This window comes from Mesoplodon densirostris, chromosome 1, assembly GCF_025265405.1.
Source record: "Mesoplodon densirostris isolate mMesDen1 chromosome 1, mMesDen1 primary haplotype, whole genome shotgun sequence".
Taxonomy (NCBI): domain Eukaryota; kingdom Metazoa; phylum Chordata; class Mammalia; order Artiodactyla; family Ziphiidae; genus Mesoplodon; species Mesoplodon densirostris.
In genome coordinates, this window is record NC_082661.1 from 106,506,260 (window position 1) to 106,523,032 (window position 16,773).

A 16,773-nucleotide genomic window follows, 5' to 3' on the forward strand; every position below is an offset into this window, starting at 1 on the left:
CCCTGCCAGCAAACAGAGCTGGGAGAAGAGGCATGAGAGTCTGAGCTTCGTGGCTCCAGCGTTAGCGGTTTAGGTCCAGAGTGAGTCTGATGCACACACACCACTCGTTCAGCAGGGAAGAGACACCAGAAGTAAGCCCAGGCCTCCTCTCCTGGCCTGCAGGCCTGGCAGTGAGCTGTCTTGATATTGAGGGTGAAGGGAAGAAGGGTTGTAACACAAGAACTGGCTTCAGCATGAAGCTGCAAAGTCCATGCTCCGGGATATGCCAGGAAAGTGTAGACAAGGAAATTATTTGGAAATGGTTCTGGACTCATGATGATTCTCGTGGCAAGTGGCAGAAGAAAATTCAAATGATCCCTAGCAGGAGGCATCCTCATCTTAAGCCTTGGAAAACCCGAGCAGAATGGATAAAAACACATGATCTACCCTCTATGCTGTCTGCAAGAGGCTCGCTTTAAATCCAAAGACACAAATAGATTGAAGGTGAAAGGATGAAAAAGGTTATTCCCTGCAAATAAAAACCAAAAGAGAGCAGGGGTGGCTAAACTAATATCAGGCAAAATAGACTTCAAATCGAAAAAGTTTACAAGAGACAAAGAAAGACATTACATGTTAATAAAAGTTTTGATATGGCAAAAAGATATGACAAATATAAATGTTTACACACCTAATGACAGACCATGAAAATATATGAAGCAAAAACTAATGGAATTAAAGAGAGAAACAGACAGTTCTACAATAACAACTGGAGACTTCAATACCCCACTCATAATATTGGATAGAACAACCAGACAGAAGATAAGTAAGGAAACAGAGGACCTAAGCAACACAGTAAACCAACCAGATATAACAGTCGTGCCCAGGACACTCCACCCAGTGACAACTGTACACACATCCTTCTCAGGTGCACATGGGACGCTTTCCAGGAGAGATCATATATTAAGTCACTAAGTCTCAATAGTTTTTTTTTCTTTTGGCCGCGCTGTGTGGCCTGCAGGATTTTAGTTCCCTGACCAGATATTGAACCCGAGCCCTCGGCAGCGAGAGCACAGAATCCCAACCGTTGGACCACCAGGGACTTCCCATCAATAGATTTTAAAAGCTAGATACCATAAAAAGTACATTCTCTGACCACAACAGGATGATGCTGGAAATCAATAACAGAAGGAAAAGTGGAAGACTGAGAGAGAAGACTCAATTTACTAAAATCAGACATGAAAGTGGAGGCATCACTACCAATTCAACAGAAATAAAAAGGATTACAAGAGAGTGAACAATTGTACACAAACAAATTGGATAACCTAGATGAAATGGACAAATTCCTAGAAGCACAAAACCTACTAAGACGAAATCATGAGGAAATAGGAATTCCGAATAGACCCATAACTCGTGAGGAGATTGAATCAATAGTCAAAAATCTCCTAACAAAGAAAAGCCCTGGATCTGATGGCTTCACTGGTGAATTCTAGCAAACACTTAAAGAAGTATTAATCCAATCCTTCTCAAACTTTTCCAAAAAATTGAAGAGTATGAAATATTTCCTGACTCATTCCGTAAAGCCAACATTACCTGATACCAAGGCCGGAGAAGCACTAGAAGAAAACTGAAGACCAACAGTCCTCACGAACATCGATGCAAAAATCCTCAACAAAATACAAGCAAACTGAGCAGCAGCATGTTAAAAGAATTATACTGGGAGGGGTTCAGGGGTGACTCCAAGGCGTGGGTAATGCTCTGGTTCTTGACTCAGATGTTGGAGACACAGTGTGTTTACTTTGTGGAAGTTCAATTGTATATTTATGATTTCTGCACATTTCTGTATGTATTTACTAAAAAAAGATTACTTATATTTTTAAACAAAGAATGAGACAAAATAAACACACGTTTACTCAGAGACAGAATGTCCTTAGGAAGGAAATTCTAAAGGATGTAGCTCAGGCTGAGATAAAGAGCTCCTAGATAGAAGATCTGGAACTAACTGGGGGGCAAAGTAAGAGGAAAATCTGGGGGTAAATACAGTATAAAGAAGCCATGACTCCACTAAACAACAATAAAAGGATAGAATTAAAATATGTGGCAACATATAAATCAGGAAGAGGTTAATAGAGTTAAAGTGCTCTGGATAAAATACCCAAAGGGTCTGTATTTCTGGTAGGAGGGTGAAAGTATTATTAAATATATTTTGTCACCCTTTTACAGGTTCATTCAGGTGTGATTGACATGCAATACACAATTAGATCGATTTTGATGTATACATGTGAAAATTAATAAAGGGAAACCTCACTGAAATGGAGTCAGGAGGCCAGAAGGGGGAGCTCTCATGCAGTACCACTCAAAGTTGGTCACAGGAAGAATCATCAATTACAGGTCTCCACAGGAAAAGATGTACAGGGCATCTCCTACAAGAAATCTACTTCCCCAGAAACTCAGCCAGAATCCATCACCACTCTGAACTCTCACTTTTCTCCAATGGACTTTGGTTCAAAACAACCCCTCCCAACTTCCTCCTTTTTCTCTGTGAAATAATGTTCCTCTCCTTTGTTAGACTTGCCTTTGGCCTTTGTGTAGCATGCTTGTCCCAAGTCGCAATTCTCTGCTATTCCCGAGTAAACCCATTTTTGCTGGTAAAACTACTGTTTCATTTTGAAGGTCAGCATGCACCTGTGATGCCATTACCACCATGAAGATAAGGAACATACCCACTGCCACCCAAACACCCTCATCTCTCTTTGCAGTCTCCCCTCCTGCCTCTCACTGGCACCTCCCCTCAAGATAACCAAAATGCTAGTTTGCATTTTCTACAATTTTATGTAAGTGAAATCATACAATATATTCTACTTTTTGTCTGTCTTCCTTAAATTAGTAAAATTATTTTGAGATTTGTCTATGTCATTGGGTGCATCAATAGTGCGTTCTTTTTATTGGTGAGCAGTGTTCCACTGTGTGGAAAAACCACAATTTGTTTGTGCATTCACTTGTTGATAGACATTTGGATAATTTCCAGTATTTGGCTATTACAAATAAAGCTGTTCTGAATATTCACATACAAGTCTGTGTATGGACATGTATTTTCTATTTTATTATTTATTTATTTATTTTTGGCTGCTTTGGCTCTTCGTTGCTGCGTGTGGGCTTTCTCTAGTTGTGGCGAGCAGGGGCTACTCTTCATTGCAGCACTTGGGTTTCTCATTGCAGTGGCTTCTCTTGTTGTGGAGCATGGTTTCTAGGCATGAGGGCTTCAGCAGTTACGGTGCTCAGGCTTAGTAGTTGTAGCTCACGGGCCCTGGAGTGCAGGTTCAGTAGTTGTGGTGCACGGGCTTAGTTGCTCCTCGACATGTGGACCAGGGCTCGAACACGTGTCCCCTGCATTGGCAGGCGGATTCTTAACCACTGTGCCACCAGGGAAGTCCCTGGACATGTATTTTCATTTGAGGTCTTTTATAGCCCTACTTAACATCTTTTAATCTTTCTCCTACCTTCCTGGATATTTCAGATAGTTATAATAAACTTTAATGCCCTTGTCTACTGATTCTATTATCTGTCTCATTTCTGGTTCTGTTCCAATTGATTGATTTTTTTCCCCTTTATTATGAGTTGTATTTTCCTGCTCCTTTATGTTTATGGTCATTTTTATCGGATGCCAGATATTGTAATTTTTATAGTGTTGGGTCATTGGGATTTTTTTTCTTTTTTATATGTTTTTGAGCTTTGTTCTGGAATGCAGTTAGTTATACTTAGAAATAATTTGATCCTTTTGGGTCTTCCTTTTAGGTTTCGTTAGGTGGGCTCAGAAAACTCCTTAGTCTGAGCCAGTTTGACCTTAATACTAAGCAACAGCTTTCTGAGCGCTCTACTCAATGCCCCGTGGCCATTGGGAACCTCTTTCCGGCCCGTGTGAACTCTGAGGATTGTTCCACTTTCCCTACTCCAGGGTCTTTCCCAGCCTCGGGACACTTCTGTACATGCTGAGAACTGGAAGGGACACACTGCAGAGCCCCAGAGCCTTGCCTTTTCCCTCTGCAACCCTGCCTGAAAAGTTCTAGTCACCTTGGGCTCCCCAGATGCTGAACTCTGTCTCTTCAAGCCACGGGCATACCCAGCTTTATTTGGGTTCTTCCTCCGTGTCCTGCAGCCTGGGAAGTTCCTCCAGGGGCAGGCTGGCCAACCATGGAACTCACCTTGCTGTTTCCCTTCTCCCAAGGATCACTGTTCTGCAGTGCCTGTCTTCTACTGCCTGAAAACCTTTGTTTCATATTTTGTCCAGTATTTTTAGATATTTAAAATGATAGACTGCCATGTGGGAGCCCTCCAGGTGACCAAAGCCACATAATGTCAATAGCTCGTTCATCTGTCCATGCCAAGTGCTGTCATGGGACAGCAATGCAAAAAACTGCTAAAGTGAGAGTGACCAGACTTGTTCTGGATCCCTGTTTATTAAAGGTTGCTGAAGGACAGCATTCTTGATTACATAAGACAGTTGAGCTGAATCTACGAAAGGATTTTATCCAGAGGACCAGTATCATAATAAGCAAAAAACCTACTTTGCCCACGATGCTCTCCAGCAGTGCACCGTGGGGGTATTGTGCTTCTCAGAGCTCTACCTGTCCCGCGAACAAAGCATGTGGAGTGTGAACTGGCTGAGACCATTTTCAAGGTTGGACAAGTCATAGATCCAGTGACCGGAAAGCGCTGTGCAGGAACCACCTAGACCTGGAGAGTCTGGTCAGTCTGGAAACCACCCACCTAAGCAAAAACCTGGAAGAACTTGATCTCTCTTCAACACAGTGAAGGCGGATCAGAAAACGGAGCCAAAAGGGAAGGATTTCTAAATTTGCTTTATGGAAAACTTTTTCTCTTTCCTCACAAACCATCCAGTTTCTCTTCTTTTTTTTATTTATGTATTTATGACATAGCTAAAAGTAAATGAAATAAAGACCTTATTATAATTTCTCATAAAGGTTTATGGTCATGTTTCAAAAATTAAAAATAAAGTGGTAGGCCATATGACCATACATGGAAATTGGTATTATTCATTTCATTTTATTTATTTTTTTAAGATTTATTTATTTATTATTTTAAAATATATATATATTTATTTATCATTTATTTATTTATTTTGGCTGTGCCTGGTCTTAGTTGCAGCACACGGGATCTTCAGCTGCGACATGCGGACTATTTAGCTGCAGCACACGAACTCTTAGTTGCTGCATGCATGCAGGATCGAGTTCCTTGATCAGGGATCGAACCCAGGCCCCCTGCATTGGGAGCACAGAGTCCCACCCGCTGGACAGCAGGGAAGTCCCTTATTCATTTATTTTTATTTTCTTATTTTTGGCCGCATTGGGTCTTAGTTGCGGCACGCAGGATCTTCGTTGAGGCATGCAAGATCTTTCGTTGCTGTGGGTAGGCTTCTCTCTAGTTGTGGCACACGGTTTCCAGAGCACGCGGGCTCTGTACTTTGCGGCACGCAGGCTCTTTAGTTGAGGCACACGAGCTCAGTGTAGTTGTGGTGCATGGGCTTAGTTGCCCTAAGGCATGTGGGATCTTAGTTCCCTGACCAGGGATCCAACCCACGTCCCCTGCATTATAAGGAGGATTCTTTACCACTGGACCACCAGGGAAGACCCAGTGTTATTCATTTTAGACTGTAATAAGTGAAACAGACCCATTGTGACTGCTGGTGAAACTACTCAAAATATATATATATATATAAACAGAATGAATAACTTTTAAACTAATGTGTATGATAAAATGAATGGTAAAGAATAATCAATCCAGGGGCTTCCCTGGTGGTCCAGTGGTTAAGATGCCATGCTTCCAATGCATGGAGCATGGGGTCGATCCCTGGTCAGAGAAGATCCCACATGCCACGTGGTGCAGCCAAAATAAATAAATAAGTAAAAATTTTTAAAAAAAGAATAATCAGGGACTTTCCTGGTGGCACAGTGGTTAAGAATCTGCCTGCCAATGCAGGGGACACGGGTTCGAGCTCTGGGCTGGGAAGAGCCCACATGCCGTGGAGCAACTAAGCCCATGCGCCACAACTACTGAGCCTGTGCTCTAGAGTCCACAAGACACAACTACTGAGCCCACGAGACACAGCTACTGAGCCTGTGCACGTAGAGCCCATGCTCTGCAACAAAGAGTAGCCCCCACTCTCTGCAACTAGAGAAAGCCCACGCGCAACAATGAAGACCCAATGCAGCCAAAAATAAATTTTAAAAAAAAGAAGACTCAATCCAAAAGAAGACACAAAAAGAGAGAACCAACATATTAATGATTTTTATTCAACGATAATGGACAAAATGTTCCACTTAACAGACAAAGATTGTCACCCTAAAAAACAACAACAAAACCAACACAACGATATGCTGTTTATATGGGACACAACTACATCATAAGGATACAGAAAGGTTGAAAGTAAAAGAATGGACAAAAGGTATATTATGTAAATACTCATTAAAAACAAGCCCAGTATCACTATGTTAATATCAGATAAAATAGATTTTAAGGCAAGAACAAAAGAAACATAGATGAATCCACTATAATGGTTGGAGACTTCGATACCCCTCTATCAGAAACAGGCAGATCCAGCAGGCAGAGGTCAGTAAGGACGTGGTGACGTCAGCAGCACTATCAATGAACTGCATGACAGGGACATCTATAGACTGCGCCATCCAACAACAGCAGGATACACATTCTTCTCAAAGTCACTGGAAACAATCATCAAGACAGACCACATTCAGGACCATAACACACTCCTTGACAAATGTAAAAGTATAGAAATCATACAGTGTCTGCTCTCAGACCACAGTGGAATTAAACTGGAAATCAGTAAGAGAAAGATAGCTGGAAAATCTCCAAAAACTTGGAGATTTAAAAACACACTTCTATGGATGCAACTAGAGATGATCATACTGAGTGAAGTAAGTCAGAAGGAGAGAGACAAGTACCATATGATATCACTTACATGCAGAATCTAAAATATGGCACGAATGAACCTATCTATGAAACAGAAACAGACTCATAGACGTAGAGAACAGACTTGTGGTTGCCGAGGGGGAGGGGGGAAGGAGAGGGATGAACTTGGAGTTGGGGTTGGTAGATGCAAGCTATTATATAGAGAATGGATAAACAACAAGGTCTTACTGTATAGCACTGGGAAATATATTCAATATCCTGTAATAAACCATAATGCAAAAGAATATAAAAAAGATTGTCTATATGTGTATATCTGAGTCACTTTGCTGTACAGCAGAAATTAACACAGCATTGTAAATCAACTGTACTTCAATAAAAAAACAAACAAATAAAAGAAACCCCACACATTTCTAAATAACACATGAATCAAAGAAGAAATCTCAAGAGAAATTAAAAATAATTTGAACTAAATGAAAATAAAACAACTTATCAAAATTTGTGAGATTCAGCAAAAGCAGTGCTTAGAGGGAAATTTATAACATTGATTGCATATATTGGAAAAGAAGAAAGCTCTATAATCAACAATCTAAGCTTCTTCCTTGGGAAACTAGAAAATGAAGAGCAATCCAAAGTAAGCAAAAGAGGGGCTTCCCTGGTGGTGCAGTGGTTAAGAATCCGCCTGCCAAGGCAGGGGACATGGGTTTGAGCTCTGGTCCGGGCGATCCCACATGCCGCAGAGCAACTAAGCCCATGCGCCACTACTACTGAGCCTGCGCTCTAGAGCTGACGAACCACAACTACTGAGCACACGAGCCGCAACTACTGAGCCCGCGTGCCACAACTACTGAAGCCCACGCACCTAGAGCCCGTGCTCCACAGCAAGAGAAGCCACCGCAATGAGAAGGCCGTGCACCGCAATGAAGAGTAGCCCCCGCTCGCTGCAACTAGAGAAAGCCTGCATGCAGCAACGAAGACCCAATGCAGCCATAAATAAATAAATAAATAAATAAATAAATAAATAAATAAATAACTTTAAAAAGCAAAAGAAAACAAATAATAAAAATTAGAGCAGAGGGCCTCCCTGGTGGCGCAAGTGGTTGAGAGTCCGCCTGCCGATGCAGGGGATACGGGTTCGTGCCCCGGTCTTGGAGGATCCCATATGCCGCGGAGCGGCTGGGCCCGTGAGCCATGGCCGCTGAGCCTGCGCGTCCGGAGCCTGTGCTCCACAACGGGGGAGGCCACAACAGTGAGAGGCCCGCATACCGCAAAAAAAAAAAAAAAAAAAAAAAAAAATTAGAGCAGAAATTAATGAAATTGAAAAGAGAAAATAATAGATAAAATCAATGTGACAAAATAAAATTTGTATTTTATGACAAAACAAGAAATATTTATTTATTTTTAGCTTTTTTTTGTTGTTGAAGTATAGTTGATTTACAGTGTTATGTTAATTACTGCTGTACAGCAAAGTGATTCCGTTATACATATATATTTTTTAATATTCTTTTCCATTATGTCTTATCATAGGATATTGATATGTGCTATACAGTAGGACCTTATTGTTTATTCATTCTATATATACATAAAAGCTTACATCTGCTAACCCTGACCTCCCACTCCATTCCCCCTTGGCAACCACCAGTCTGTTCTCTCTGTCCGTGATTCTGGATGAAACAAGAAATATCTAAACATAAAAATTTTCTCAGCCTATTTGGGCCTCCTCCCTCCCCTTGAGCGTGGGTTGGGCGTCTGTGTTAACCAAACGTCCTCAAGAGAGAACCTTTCTTCTTACTGTAGTAAGGAGTCACGATGACCCACTATTCGCTTTGTATGTGCAGACCTGGATTGTGTAACCTGTCAGTATGTTATTTGACGTACAGCCCTTTGTCTCAAAAACTTATATACCTGTGCTTTGACCTCTAATGGGCGAAACAGTGCTGAGAACTTTCTGAAAGACTGTCTCCCAAGTTATAGTCGTCAGGTTGGCTCAATTTCCCTTTCTTTCTTAGATCAACTATTGATGAATTTTTTTGTCAACATTAGCATGGTGTATCAGAGACACCCACCAGAGGACACATGGAGTCTCCCCCAAACCCGTGCTCAGTACCAGCTTGGGCCCATGGACCCCACTGGTTTCTCCATACTCTTCAGGTGTTCTGGTGAGTTCTCCTGATATCCAGATCTCACTGCTTTTAAGGGATGATCCTAAAAATTTTATTCAAGCTATTTCTACTTGACTTGGAGCCTTAAGGGACACCAGTACATTTCCCAGGCAGGGACCTAGGAGGATCTGGAAGGGAGGTCCAGGGAAACATAGGTGGCTGGGTTTTTGTTAAATTTGGCTTAAAACAAACAAAAAACCACATTGATATATGGTCTGAATAAACCCTTTGGTAGAGAAAGGAGAGGCTGAATTAATCCAGCTCCCAAGAACAAGGGACATCTGCTCCGTGAGGCCACAAGGTATTCCCAGGTGACTGAGAACCTCGAGGAAGTGTCTGAGGATCCATCCTCCAGACGTGTATCAGTCCCACAGGGGGTCCCACGACAGCCATTAGGTAAGTACTGCTCGGCCAGGGACACTCAATATAGACTGATCATCTAGTGGCCCGAGCACCCACGGCAGTTTCTGCCAGAGGGAGAAACCCAGACACATAAGATGGTCAACCGACCCAAGGGTCATTCCTTGGGGAGCTGGGCTCAGAAGCAGCACACAACACTGTCCTCAGAAAGTTGTTAAGGTCACATCTCACCTCTGTATTAGGCGACCAAATTGGACATGGGAAGTTGTGACTCAAAGGCCAAACAGCTCTTGTGCAGACAGCCACCTGTGGAGATGCCAGCTGGGCTTACAGATGCTTGCATTTGTATGTATGCCTGCATCCTTGACCAGGAATTAAAGGAAATCGGGCCCTGAAGTGGCCAAGCTGGGGCTCTTTTGGCATTCCAAAACTGATTTTTGCATGCACAGAGAAAGCCAAGCAGAGGGTAAGTCCTTTCCCTGTCAGTCAGTCTCCTGGACCCCTGCCCACAGCATCTACTGGAAACAAGGGTGATAAGAGCTTTTCTCTTTTCTAAAATTAGATGAGCAGGAGAAAATGCTTGTAGGGCTAGCTTCTTGGATCTTTTGAATTGGAAAGACTTCTAAATTGTTAAAAAATTTAGAGGGCTCTCAATTTATTATTGTACCTATTTTAATTGGTATGCAAAAGCCCCAAAAGCCTTCAAAATTCCAAAATAGCTCCATTAAAGGATGTTGTAGAAGACTAATGAAAAGTTAATGATATAAAACGTGCCTACAACAAACAAACAAAAACCCTCTGACTCTGGCTGGCTACTGGTCCCCTCCGTGCTCCTTTGAGTGCTCATTTTCATCCTCTGTCTGAATTGCTTTCCACTCTGAAGACGCTATTCAGTGGTCACCTTTAGAAATGGGACCACCTGAGGCTGTAGGCAAGCCTCTTTGAGTCAAAGGTGGAACTGAGGGCCACAGTTAAAGAATTTCTTAAACCCAGGTAGGATCCTCCAAAGTTTTTGTAAATGGATTATCAAGATTAAAGGCCACTGGTCTGACGAAACTAAACATAGCTGATATTCAGAGCCTGGTAGGATTTTTTTTTTTTTTTGACTTCTCCCCTAAGCTAGATGAAGGAAAGTAAAACATTCCAACAGGTGAATGGGTATGTCAGTCCTTTGATATTATTGTCATGGAGGTGGCACCCAATTCTTTGAGGAATTGAAAACAGCTGCCCTTGTTTCACAAATCTAGTCTTTACAGGACCAGAGGTGTGGCTTCAGAAACAACCCAAAGTCCACTAATCCTTTTAACGCTCCCCAAACCTCCCCTATTTATCTTGAGGCTTATAAGAACATATATATTTTTAAAAATCTGGCCTTAAGGAAACAGAAATTCCTCCTAGGAGAACTTGCCTTTCTCCTCCTATGCTTTTGAGATGTAAATGTTCTACCTGGTCTTCTCCAGGAACACTTATCTAGGCCATCTTTTGAAATTGCAAATTTCAGGAAGGTAACTCTTATCAAAAGGAAAAACAGGGCTTCCCTGGTGGCGCAGTGGTTGAGAGTCCGCCTGCCGATGCAAGGGACACGGGTTCGTGACCCGGTCCGGGAAGATCCCACATGCCGCAGAGTGGCTGGGCCCGTGAGCCATGGCCGCTGAGCCTGTGTGTCCGGAGCCTGTGCTCCACAATGGGAGAGGCCACAACAGTGAGAGGCCCGCATATAGCAAAAAAATAATAATAATAATAAAGGAAAAACAAAAGGGAGTTAGGTAATTTGGAACTTGTCAAGGACAGGACAAATCTTAAGTGTCTTCTCCATAAGTATTAGTAAAAAGCGTTTAGCCATCTAAACAGGTGACCTTGATTTGTTCCATTGGCCAGAAAACCAATTTGAATCCAACCTCTTTTGTTGGCCGCACCGTGTGGCTTGCAGGATCTCAGTTCCCTGACCCAGGATTGAACCTGGGCCACAGCAGTGAAAGCCCAGAATCCTAACCACTAGGTCACCAGGGAACTCCCCTGAATCCAACCTCTTCTGTAACTGATGGGTTTTGTATTACTGTACCTGATTCATGGCTGAAATTTTGGAATGAGAAGTGATGCCAAAACTCGGTCTCTGTGCACCGGAACTGAACTGAATCTCGGAGACAGTTTTGGGTGAAGTAAAAAAGAATAGCTTTATTGCTTTGCCAGGCAAAGGGGGCCACGGTGGGCTAATGCCTTCAAAACTGTGAGTCCCATCCCTGGGGGGGTTTGTGAGGCATCTTATAGTCAAGGGGTGGGATTGCTGATAAGGATCAGGGTGCGTGCAGGGCCTGCATTCCTTCAGTCCAGAGACCATCTGGCATCAGGGGGTCTCATGATGGGCTTCTGTGGATCCCGAGTTTATTGAACTGTGACCTTCTCTCTGGAATGAAGAATGCTTCATCAGGTAGTTAACATCTTCCATTTGTTGGGGGGGTTTAGTTCTGTAAGAAGCTCAAAGATATTGTTATGTGTATCCCTTGAGAGGGAACCAGGACCCTGCCCCAAGGCTGCACTATTGTTTGAATGCTCCTCCCTTGTCTCTGCATCCCCTCCCTTCCCTGATTAGCAACTGCTTGGACCTGCCTTTTAGGACTCAGGGAAGGTGGTGGAGGCTAAAGTCTATTTCCTACAAACAAGAAATGGGGGACACAGAAAGGCTTTCATGCCCAGGAGCCTCACAGGGTCCTGCTTGGTTTCAGAAGCACAGGGTCTCTGTTTGTATGTATCTATGCATGTGTGTTTTGTGGGTGTGTGGTATTGCCAAAACTAATTTGTAAAAGAGCTCTATTTAATTGGCTTAAGGGAAATTAAGTGCTTATGTAGATACTCAGAAATATAAGACTAACCTAAATGAATTTCAGGATCATATCATCTAGGATTAATTTTTAATGAATGAAAACAAGTTTGGTTTAATTAATACAGACATGTCTTTAGACTCATCAGCATTAAGTGTAATACTTTTATTGTACTTAGCTTTATTACAAGTCAAATTAAGATCTGATTATTCCTGTTACAAAACTTGTCAGCAAGAAAAATAACTTGATATGATAAAACTGAAACAGAGCAGGACCCTGTGAGACTCCTGGGCATGCAAACCTTTCTTTGACCCCCATTTCTTGTTTGTAGGGATCAGACTCCAGCCCCCATGACCTTCCCTGAGTCCCAAGGGGAAGATTTGAACAGTTGCTAATCAGGGAAGGGAAGGGATGCAGAGACAAGGGAGGAGCGGCCAAGAAACAATGGTGCAGCCTTGGGGCAGGGTTCTGGTTCCCCCTCAAGGGATACACATAACAATATCTTTGAGCTCTTTACAGAACTAAAACCCCCAACAAATGGAAGATGTTCGCATTCTTCATTCCAGAGAAGCTCATCAAGAGACCACCTGAGGCCAGATTAAAGGAACCAGAGAAAGTCATCAGGAGATCACCTGAGGCCAGATTAAAGGAACCAGAGAAGCTCATCAGGAGACCACCTGAGGCCAGATTAAAGGAGCACAGGCCCTGCACACACTCTGATCCTTATCAGCAACCTGCCCTTGAACCATTGCTATAAAACGCACCAAATCCTCCCAGGTTGGGACAGTTTTGAGGGGCAGGAGCCCCTGTGTCCCCCTTTGCCTGGCAAAGCAATAAAGCCATTCTTTTCTACTTCACCCAAAACTCTATCTCCAAGATTTGATTTGGCACTGGTGCACAGAGGCCAAGTCAAAACTTTTTTTTCTTTTTTTTTTATTTAGTCAAAACTTTTAAGTAAATTAAATGTACATGAGGTAAGAGTTTTTAGATGAACTCTTTAGGAATAATTATGTTCTAGGACTGTCTTCTTAAAATGGTTCCTCCAGATTTTTAGTAACTTGGAACTGCTAAATTAAGTTAGATGGTGTAGACTGAAAAAAAAAAAAAAGCACATCCTAAAAGTTGAGTTGTTTTATTTGGTGGACAAAACTGAGGACTTAAGTCCAGGACACAGCATCTCAGATAAGGCAGAGACTGCTCTGAAGAGGTGAGGGAGGGGCCAGGATGCAGAGGGGTTTTTGCAACAAAGACCAGGTAGTCGGAGCTTCAAAGGATCACTGTTTTTTTTTTTTTTTTTTTTTTGCAGTATGCAGGTCTTTCACTGTTGTGACTTCTCCCATTGTGGAGCACAGGCTCCGGACGCGCAGGCTCAGCGTCCATGGCTCACGGGCCCAGCCGCTCCGTGGCATGTGGGATCTTCCCAGACCGGGGCTTGAACGCGTGTCCCCTGCATCAACAGGCGGACTCTCAACCACTGCGCCACCAGGGAAGCCCAGGATCACTGTTAATGAAATCATTCCTTTGCTACGCATCGTAGCCATCTGGGGCCAGTATCCCATGCTCTGGCAGCCTGAGTTTCCTCTGGGCGCACTGTGCAGGGCGGGGCAGATGCAGCGGCTGACAGTTTGATGGTGGCGTCCTGTCTCCATCCTGAGCTCCCTTGTGGCTCACCGTCGGGGATGCGGCTGTAGTGACTGATGGCTACAACATCCTTTGTTTACTGACATGAAATATTGATAGGCAATGTCTTCCATTCACAGCGGGAATTCCTCGAGTACCCAGGTCATTCCCAAATAAGACACTGGAACATTAACTGCTAAACAAGCCTAAGTTTTGCTACTTTTGCTTTTCATTAGAGAAAAACTAAAGATGTTTGGGTTCACTGGACATGTACTCCACTGAGGAAAGAAATTAGGTTACAGAATATGTTTATACATCGCGTGTGTGCTATTTACAATGTAATGACTATGGACACAACATACTTTTAAGTTTAATCTTCATTGTTAGCATTCTATCACTTTAAGTCTAGACAATCAAGAAGACAATCAGCCCTGATCAGTAGCATTTGCCAATATCTGTGGTGTAAGTACCCCCACTTTTGCTGCGTTCGAGCTGCCAGTGTGTTATCTGTGAAAGTGGGGTTGGATGAGAAGTGCGGTATACAACGTTATACAGACCTCCGCCATCCCAGTCAGTTACAACAGACAGACAGAAATGGGTAATAGTGAATGAATACAATAAAATGAAGTTACATTTAAAATTTTTTTTATTTTATTTATTTATTTTTGGCTGCATTGGGTCTTTGTTGCTGCGTGTGGGCTTTCTCTAGTTGCGGCAAGCGGGGGCTACTCTTCGTTGTGGTGCATGGGCTTCTCATTGCAGTGGCTCCTCTTGTTGCGGCGCACGGGCTCTAGGCGCACAGACTTCAGTAGTTGTGGCACACAGGCCCAGTAGTTGTGGCTCACGGGCTCTAGAGCACAGGCTCAGTAGTTGTGGCACACGGGCTTAGTTGCTCTGAGGCATGCGGGATCTTCCCGGACCAGGGCTTGAACCGGTGTCCCCTGCACTGGCAGGCGGATTCTCAACCACTGCACCACCAGGGAAGCCCTGGAGTTACATTTTTAACAATGGCAGTGTTTAATGACAAGCTTATAAAATTCCTGAAAATTCAGCAATTGGCTCTCGCAAGCCTGTGTCATCTGTGGGAGGTGAACCAGCACAGTCCACCTAGAGAACTTTTAGCAGCCCTCTTTAACACTATCTGGTGACCTTTGGCTAACACCCCAACTCTGGGGCATGCACCTCCCAGACTCTTACATGTAGTCCGAGAGGGCCTTGTAGGAGGGTCCTCACTGTAGACTGTCCATAGGGTGGGGCAACTGGAAGCAAGGTGAGGGTTTCATCCTAGGGGGATGGAAAGCTAAAATGTGGATACAAGATCAGCACAATCGCACCTGTCCACCGAAGACACCAACATACACGTAACAATACTTTATGTCTGACACACACATCAGGACACAGTTTCAACACATCGTAGTGTTGAGCTTCGGGATTGGTGGCGGATGAAAGAAAAACCGACTCAAGTAAAATAAAAGCAGAGTTGGGCCTCACTCCAATCTCGGAGGACAGCAGGCCCTGATGGGAAGGGTCTGGACTGCTGACCTCTCCACCGCCCAGGTACCTGAAGACGGGTGAGGCACTGGGTGCTCCCTGACCTTCTCCCCTCACAGGGCTGGATGAAGTGGAAAGGTTGGGGACCTGTGGCTCTGGTGGCAGAGGGGGACCTGAAGGGGGGCTCGTGCACAGGTACTCTTTCCGGAGATGATGAGGTCCGGGTCCAAGCTGTGAGCGGGAGGGGGCAGAGGAAGAGACATAGCGGCTGGGACGGGAGGAGCCAGGAGGCCGGGCTGGGGGCCCCTCCTGCACCACTGAGCTGCTCCCTGTCTGGGGCACCCTTCCTCCTGCTCACTGCATGCAACTTCTTTTAACTTGAGGGGCAGCGTGCCCTCCTCGGAAAAGGGCCCCGGCCACGCCTGGTACACCAGTCCCCACCCCTCTCGGTCTGCCAACAAGCTTGGGAGTACCTCCAGGTTTGCTGTCCTCATCCACAAGAGGTACTAGCCCGGTTGTAGGCGCTGGCCCGATTCTGGGCGCTATGACACAGATCGCTGGGCGCAGGCAAGGAAGCCGGCCTCGGGGGGCGGGGGGAACAAAGGGGTGAACAAAGGGGTCGGCCAGGCAGGAGCTCCCTCCCTCCAGGGAGAGGGCACCCGCTGTGGGCTGAAGCCCCGGTTCTGTGCTGTCCTTGATTATGCTCAAGCCTAGCTGGGGTCTGTGGCTGGTAAGAACCGCCCCCCAAGGCAGGGCTGACTCCCTGGGGGCCGGACCGCTGGTCCCCCTCCACCCCGTTCTGGCATCTGGAAAGGGCAGGCCCAGACCCGGTAGGGGCGGGGCCACGGTACCTGGAGAAGGCCGCCTGCAGCTGAGCCCGAGGACGTGGAGCAGCCGCGGGCATCATCACTCAGTCCTGTCTTGGGACAAAGCACTGGGGACCAGAGAGGTTGCCAGGCTTGAGAAAGCTCGCCCAAAAGCCTGCAGGCCTGAGGTGCAGCGTATGCGGCACTCCCGTCACTCGGTCCCCCCGCCCGCCTCCTCTGGATCGCCGACCCCGCAAGGTCGAAGGTTTGGGCCCAACTCTCTCACCACTGTGTCCCCAGCAACTGCAACAGTGCCAGGCACGTCGCAGGTGGTCAGCGCACGCGGGCTGTATAGGGAACGGACGAGAGCTGGACCCCACCCGACTCTATTTGGCAAATATTTCCCTAAATGTCTTTCTGACCTCGACAACCTCGCTCCCAGCGGCGCGGGACCCCGGCGGCCGTTCGTGGAGGCGGGGAAGGCCCTCGCCAGCCGGCACGTCGGGGTTCTGTTCACTTCAGGGCCGAAGGGGGCGTAGGTCGGCCAAGCCAGCCCACCCCTCTGCTGACGTTATCTTCCGCGGCCCTCGAGATCCA

General features: G+C 45.1%; 1 long non-coding RNA gene and 1 pseudogene across 5 annotated transcripts; one reads left to right on the top strand and one right to left on the bottom strand.

The window, feature by feature from the left end:
• The first annotated feature begins 4,317 nt into the window (after positions 1-4,317).
• LOC132483782 (small ribosomal subunit protein uS17m-like) lies at positions 4,318-4,788 on the top strand (annotated as a pseudogene).
• Positions 4,789-14,553: 9,765 nt separating this feature from the next.
• Positions 14,554-16,750, bottom strand: LOC132483791 (uncharacterized). 5 transcript variants are annotated; one of them, XR_009531117.1, is made up of 5 exons: positions 16,463-16,750; positions 16,222-16,304; positions 15,844-15,927; positions 15,441-15,601; positions 14,554-15,163 (listed from the first exon to the last, which is right to left on the bottom strand). It is a non-coding gene; the product is annotated as an uncharacterized LOC132483791 (long non-coding RNA). The 5 variants fall into 5 exon arrangements; XR_009531118.1 differs by having other exon boundaries at positions 14,554-14,866; positions 15,077-15,601; XR_009531114.1 differs by having other exon boundaries at positions 14,554-15,601; positions 16,599-16,750.
• Between the last annotated feature and the right edge of the window lie 23 nt (positions 16,751-16,773).